Below are 7,587 nucleotides of genomic sequence, written 5' to 3' on the forward strand. Positions count from 1 at the left end.
GCTCGCGACCAACTGCCACGCGGGCCCGCCCCTGGGCTCGCCCCTGCTCCGCCCCCGACGCCCGACTCCGGCCGCCTGCGTCTCGGCCGCAGGTGGGGAGGGGTTGCGGGGCGGGGGCGACGCCTGCGCCCTGAGTCGGGGCGGGTGACGTGAGAAAGAAGAGGGGCTTTGGGGGTGGCGCGGAGGGCCCTGCAAGGGAGAAGGCTTTTTTGCGCCCCCTGTGGCGGGAGGAATGAGCAGCCAAGCAATCTAGGATGCCTGTAGATGGGGAGGGAGGACTCTCGCTGGACGCAGGGGCAGGCGGGTAGAGATTCAGAGGGGCCTCCTGAGTCCCCGCTGACTCCAAAAATCTGTGGTTCGCAAATGTCTTTTAAAATGCTTAACTTTAACTCATTTGCTCTCCTGCGGTTGCGGTGGTGTAGATGGGGGGGGGGGGGGGGATGGAGGGTAGAAATCACTCTGGCCTTCTCTTCAGACAATTTGGGTTCAAAGCTTGGTTTTAGCACTTAACTGACTGCGCAGCCTTAAACAAAATACTTTCACTTTTTGAGTCTTAGTTTTCTCATCCGTAAAGTGGAGACAATAATATCTGTTTCGTGGGGCTGTGGTTAGGAGGAAATAAGATAGTATCGAGTAGAACAGCACGAGGTTGACATATTTTGTAGGATATAAACAGGCAAATACCTGCAAATTCATCCGGTTCGATTTCATACACGTAAAGTATCCAGCAGAGTACCTGGGACTAGGACGAATTCCATAAATGGAAGCCGTAATTAAGACTATTTTATGGTTATTAACCCCTTCCAGGCAAGGCCAGACTTCCTCTCATCCCTATCAAAATTGATTGTCTTGGGGCTCCCACCTACCTCTCTTTTCCTATCAGCACTAATGGGGGGAAGCTTATCTTAGACCTACCCTCCTTCCTGACTCCCTCCTTTTAGCTAGACACAGCACAAACAAGGAAGGCACAAACATGCCCTATCTGTCTCTCCTGAGCCAGCTTCAGTCAGAATTTTCCCAGTAAAATCTTTTAAAGTTGCACACCCTCAGCCTCTCTCTGACTCCACTTACCCTTACCACCAAGGCTTGGCCACAACCCTGTCTCAGTGTGTTACCGCCATTGCTAAGTAAAAAAGTGAGGGTTATATAATAACAGAATTATTAGTTTTCTGTAACGGAGAGCAGAAGTTCAGAATAGTTGGAAAAGGAGTTGGCCCTGCTTCCTAAAAAACTTACCAGCAAAAACTCCCTAACAGCTTTTGAGAACCATGACTGTGTGGGAGTGTGTTTCAGCATGAGCACTTTGGACAAGCATAAGTGAAATAGCAAACTTCAATATTCTACAACCTACTACCCTCCTCACCCCCTCACAGCTCATACCACCAGCTCTGCTCATAATGAATCGTGGTTACTTCATAGTCTGTCAGTATCTTCCTGGCTTCACTTTTTTCCCTATCCAGTCCAGATCACTATGGTCAGGCACTTTAATCACATTTTTGTTAATATTCTTGCCCTTACTTTTTAAAGTTGCCCTTTAAAATTACAACCCCGGATCATTCCAACCATCTGCCTTCTCTACTACCCCATTTGCTTACAGGATGAAGGAAATCACCAATCCTGCTGACTTGAGCTCATAGCTGGACACCATTTTAGGTGAGTTCAGTCCATGAGCATTGTTCTTTGAGAATTCTGTTTTTCAAAACACACTCCAGAGCCACAGGCTCCAAGGACATGTTTGGCTTATGTGACTCATGGCGCCTTGGGCCACTGTTTTTTAAATTGTGAGTGGATTCCTAATCTAAGCTCTGCTAAACAGATGTTCTCTCCTGGGAATCTGGACTGAGAGGTTATGATTCTAACTGGACTGCTTTCTTGAGCAAAAGAGATGTAAACTCAGTAGCTGTGGTGCAGTTCCTCCCACTTGCTATAAAGAATGAGAAATGAAGAAATGGAGAAAGATCATCTGCAGAGAATGAAGTATGGAGAGGCAGAGACCAGAGATGGTGAAACTACTCCCTGGGCCTTACAGGCCCTTCTTGAGGCCTTCTTTCCTTGGGGGTCTATGAGTCATCCTTTATCCAGATGACTAACTTAAGCTGAGTTAACGTGTTTTCTATACAGTGCTACTACAAATTCATAAAACACAGCTCAACCGGGCGCCTCCTGTACCCTGCAGTCCTTCCACGTGTCCACTTCTTCCACCATTCCCCATTCAACTTTACAGAGAAAAATAAAGGCCATGGAGAAAACTGCCTCAATTTTCTGTCTCCTCTGAATATTTGTATCTCTCCCATCCCTTCTATCTCAGAGATAGAGAGTTCACCCTTCAAATCCGAGGTTAAACCTTTCACTGGGATCTGTATTCCATTCCATTTTTGCCCCTTCAGAAACCGCTCCTTCACTTAACCCTTCTCCCTCATGTATCTTCAATTTCTTCCTCTCCCCTGCTCTTTGTTCTCGGCACATAAACTTGATCAACTAGCTCAACCTTTTAAAACAATCAAATTTTAATCTCACAAACTACTGACTATTGCAGTTAGTTTTGCCTTCAAACCAAACTTTGAGGAGTGGTCTATACCCTCCATCTCCATTTCCTCACCTTCCATTTATTTCTCTCCCTAAAATCTGTACTAAAAATGCATTCATCAATGTTACAAATGACTTACAAACTACCAAATCCCCTGGTCATTTTCAGGCTTAGTTTACTTGATCACTTAATGCCATTTGGCAATGTTGATCACCCTGGTCCTGCAAACCCTTTCCTCTGTTGACTCCTGTGGTGGTTTGAGATTATTTATGAATTCCAGAAAGAGAGATTATGTTTATAAACTGGCCTATTCCTCTGGGTATGAGCCCCTTTGATTGTATTAGATTCAGCTGAGATGTTTTTTGATTCGGTTATGGTAAGATTAGGGCTTTGATTTGACCACTTCAGTAGGGTATAACTCAGTTTAAGTCCCCACCCTCTTGGGGGGATATATAAATGGACACTCACTCAAGAAAACACAAAAGAAGTATAGAAGAGGATAGAACTTGGTCATTTTGGTCCTGCCATATGACAGAAAGGAGAAGGTTCAAACAGCTAAAGTCCCGGGGAGAGCTGAGCCATTCACCTGATAGTTTGCTGCTGAAGAGACCAGAGTCCTGAGCAGCCGAGAAGGCCAAGAAAGAAATGAGCCCTCCAGCCTACAGCTGAGATCAGAAGCTGGGCCCATGGTGCCTTAAGAGGAAGAGGAAGGCTGAACCCTCAAAGAGATCAGCAGCCATCTTGCTTCAACATGTGGCAACAGACTTTGGTGAGAAAACAACATTGAATTGAACTGTTTAGGGCCTTGTAACTGTAAGTTTTTACCCCAAATACCCTTTATGAAAGCCAACAGATTTCTGGTATTTGCAGACTAATATAGCTCCTGTGAGCTAAACTCCTCCAGTCTCTTCCTATGCCTTATGTGGCTCCTTCACAGCATCCTTAATAGACTCCTTTTCCTTCATTCACCATTTCAATTTAAAAACAATTCATTTTGTGTGATCTGTGTATCTTTTTTAAAAAAATCCCTCATCCAGAAAAAATAAATAAAAATTTAAAAATTAAAATAAAAAACAATTCAGTCCACGACCGATTTCTCTTCTCATCATTCTTCCCAGTGATCTCAGTGTCACCTACCTGAAGCAGACCATTCAGATTCAGGATCTGAGTCCCTTTCCTATATATGGAAGTAAGTAGAGCGCTCCATGGCAGATGCTGAAAAATTCAATTGTTTGCTTTCTGTCAACTCTCTGACAGCTAGGACAGAGGCAAATGACCTAGGCCTGGCCAGATAGCACCCTGAAATGTTGACTGGAGCAATTCAGAGAAATGGAACAGTGAAGAAATCCTGGTGGTAGTGGCCAAAGTGGGGTCAACTTCATCCCATGTCCATGGGCTACATGGTGTGGGTACTGGTGGTGGTGACAATCCACTGTACAACGATGTCTACAGCAACAGTATCCTTTCTAGACTGGTTCTGGCATTGGATTTTGACTGTTGCTCTGGTAGACTGACCTCTCTTTGTTCCTGCTTATTTTCTAAGCCTGGATCTCCCTCCTGGCAAGCCCAGAGCTCTTTCAACAAATCAGCCTGAGTGACACACAGCTGTAGACTGGGACTTTCAAATCTTTATCTCTACCTTTTACTTCTCTCTTGAGTTTCAAGTTGCCTCTTGGGCAAGTTGCCTTTTGGACAACTTCAATTTGATATCTCACATCCAAATTCATCTTCTCTTCAAATTTGCATTTCATTTTGTGTTTCAAACTTAGTAAATAGCTATATGACTTGATTAGCTGGAACCCTGAACATTTTAGATTCCTCCTATCCTCAGTTTAAGTTTAAACTTAGCCAATTTTACCTCTTGTACATCTTAAACTAATCCATCCTTTATAGTCCTCCTTCTCCTCACCAGAACTCTTGCACTAGCTTCTGTCCTCTCCCTACCTCCCACCCATCCCCAGGGATGGATACATAACCCAGTAGGCCAAGAAAAGGACTCAGTCACAACTTGGCTAAAGTGATTGGTTCAGGTATGGTTTTGTGACCAAGTAGAGTCAAACATAATCCTCCCTGAGATTTCTTTTGCCAGAGCTCCCTTGCTTTTGAGGCCATGATGCTAGGAGGATGCGAAATTGAAGGTGCTGGCAGTTGGTTCTCCTTGCCACATGGAGAATATGTGCCTGTGGTAGGAAAGAGAATGAGACCAAGGCACAGAAGGAAGCAGTGCCCTAGAGATGGAGCAAGACAGACCTGTTAGCATTTGTTTGAGCTCCTCAATTCAGCCCTGCCTATATGTACCAGTTCCGTTCTTGCTTGAACTGGTCCCCATTGGTTCCTATAACTTGCAATTAAAACAGTCCTGACTAATACAGAAATGGAATGGGGTATGCAAACAATAGACTCTAGAACGTATAATTGGCTAAACTGAAGTGAATTGGAGGCAGGGTGTGTGGGGGGGGAATATCATCATCCTTGGCTGAGAAGTTGGAAATCCCTGTTATGTGGTATCAAAGCAGCTGGCTAAATGAGCATATATTTTCACTTGAGATCTGGGTCATGCATCTAACAATGATGGAGATTTCAGGGACTTGCTGGAAGGTGTCTCTATGGTAGGAAAGAGAATGAAGCCATTCAAAATATCTGGGTGTTGGAGTACGTTGGCCTCTTCCTGAGGTTTTCAATAAGGTCCTGTAGGAGGACAAGTCTTCCTCCTTGCTAGCAGAACAAGAACAGCATGCAGCTTTGTTTAGAGTTGCCTTTTCTGCCTGTGGCCAGTTACCCAAGTTTGCCAAGAGTCAGAAAACCATGAGTCTTGAAATTATAGAAGCCAAATCCTCTTTCCCAAATTAACATGAGGGAGACAGAATAAAACCAAGTGGGAAATCCAGCAGGAGATACTGGAGCTTGGGACCTGGAAAGGTCCAGAGAAACAGAGGAAACCTAATCCTCTAAACCACATCTGAATGCTTCTTTATTTTCCCAAATCAATGTTTATTTGGCTTTCAATTCGAAATCCAGAAGTGGACATTCTGTTGCCTGGGGACCTCAGCCGTGAATCCTTTGTAGGGAGTAGGATATATTGGTCATACATTTCATACATTTTCTCAGATTCCCTAGGCTACCTCTTTCTTTTTCTCTTTTGGTGGGCACCCCACCTATGACAAGTCATAGAAATGCCATATGGCAGGGCATGGAATCTGATTTCCCAAGCAGCCCCCCAAGGGGCATATGATGCAACTCAAAAATTTAGGGGAGTTAGCTCTCTGTGGGGTGAACCTTGGCCAATGGAAAACAGGAGATGAAAGGGAAACAGGTAGATGATTCCCTCTCAGTTCTCCCCTTGGCAGACTGCTCCAAGGTATGGTCTCTCCTTGCAAGCACCACGTGCTTAGCAAACAACCCTGCCAAGTGTCCTGTTCTCTCCTCATGGCTGTGAAGCAGTGGCCAGTACAGTAATGCATGCATCATCTAGCCTTGCTTCACATCATTCCTTATCTCATGTCTCTTTTTCTCTTCATCACCCTGGGCTTCCATCTCCAAAATAAAATTCTGGCACTTTAATCCTTGACTCAGAGTCTGCTTTCAAGAGCACTTAAGATATGGGGATACAGTCAATGCCCTTATCCCAACATAGAGTCCCAACAGTGGGGTAGTAAGAAGGTCCTGAGGATGTAACTGAATTTTTCTACTCAAACTCAGATTGTTGCCTTCCTCTCAGTGACCCAGTGCCAAGATCTCTGGGTCAGGCCATTTCTGGCCTTCTCCCCAGAAGAAACTAAAACTTCTTTCATAGGCTCTCTTCTTGGTTCCTTGCTCTTTCTCCTGAGCACCTAATTCTTCCTTTGGGAAAAGTCAGACCTAGGCTTATAGCCTTCTCTACCTTCTGGCTGTCTTTGCTCTTAGGCATCTAGAGGGCAGGAGGCCAGAGCCTGGAAGTTCCAAGTCCCCTTCTATAGATGGCCAGTCAAAAACTGAGGTCAGTGCAGGCTACTAAATGGAGAACTCTGTAATAGCAGTATCTGAGGCCAGGGCTGGAGGAGAAAAAGCAAGGTCCTCTGCCTTTTCTGAGTTTGCACTTGGCACAGAGTTGTTCACCTCTTTTCAGGCCCCACCTGACCCAGGCACAAGGGACATCCATCCGTATTGCTTGTGTCATGCATTGGCTCTGAGTTCCATGAGCCAATGAGGTTTCTTCCTTCCTTGGCTCTCCCAAAGAAGATAAGGCTTTGTAACATAATTGGCAGCTATACAGGCTGAAAGGAGAGGCCCAGAGACCAAAAACAGCCCGAGTCCCTGCCAAGGTTGACTGTGTCAGGATGGAGGCAGCTGCAGTCAGGACAGGGGATGCTCAAAGATCACATCTGAAGCTAGAATGGAACAAGCAAGGTCCTGTGATCTCCACAGTCTTAGCACTGTCTTTGGAGGGCATAGCAGGCATATTGTGCTCTACTGAGGGAGGGTGAGCCTCCAGGTCTGGTCAGAGCACACAGAAGAACCAGAACTGCATCTAAGGTCATCTCAGACCAAAGGTCTTTTCTCGCTATACCCAGATTGCATCCAGGGAGAGAAGGAAATTTCGGGGGCAGAGGGGGGTGGTGGTGGTGCTTTGCTGAAAGATGAAGACAGACTCTACTTTCTGATCCAAGTTATACAGATTCTCAGAGAATCTCCAAATTCAGTGTCCACTGGAAGACTCCTCTCCAGGAATCCTTTAGTGATGTGGCCTCATTGCCTCAATGGACCATGGCAGAGGACAGGGGGAGCAAGCTGCAAGTTGCTGACCAGAACGAATGCTTATGTGGCTGCCTGACTGCTATCCGAGGCATCTCTCTTGGGGCTGAGGCCTTGGAGCCAGTCCCACTCAGGGATTTTGATTATCTAGTCAAGGGCATTTGGCCAGACCAGATGAATGTCAAACAGGTTCTCTCTCTGGGGACACTGAGCAGATTCAGGCTGACTCACTGGCATAGACTGAGGCCATTATGGAAGCCATGAATTGAGGTTAGGTGAATGGACAAATTATTACCTGTTCTTAAGGAAGAGAAACCACAAGGGCCAGA

Source organism: Dasypus novemcinctus, chromosome 3 (assembly GCF_030445035.2).
Source record: "Dasypus novemcinctus isolate mDasNov1 chromosome 3, mDasNov1.1.hap2, whole genome shotgun sequence".
NCBI lineage: Eukaryota > Metazoa > Chordata > Mammalia > Cingulata > Dasypodidae > Dasypus > Dasypus novemcinctus.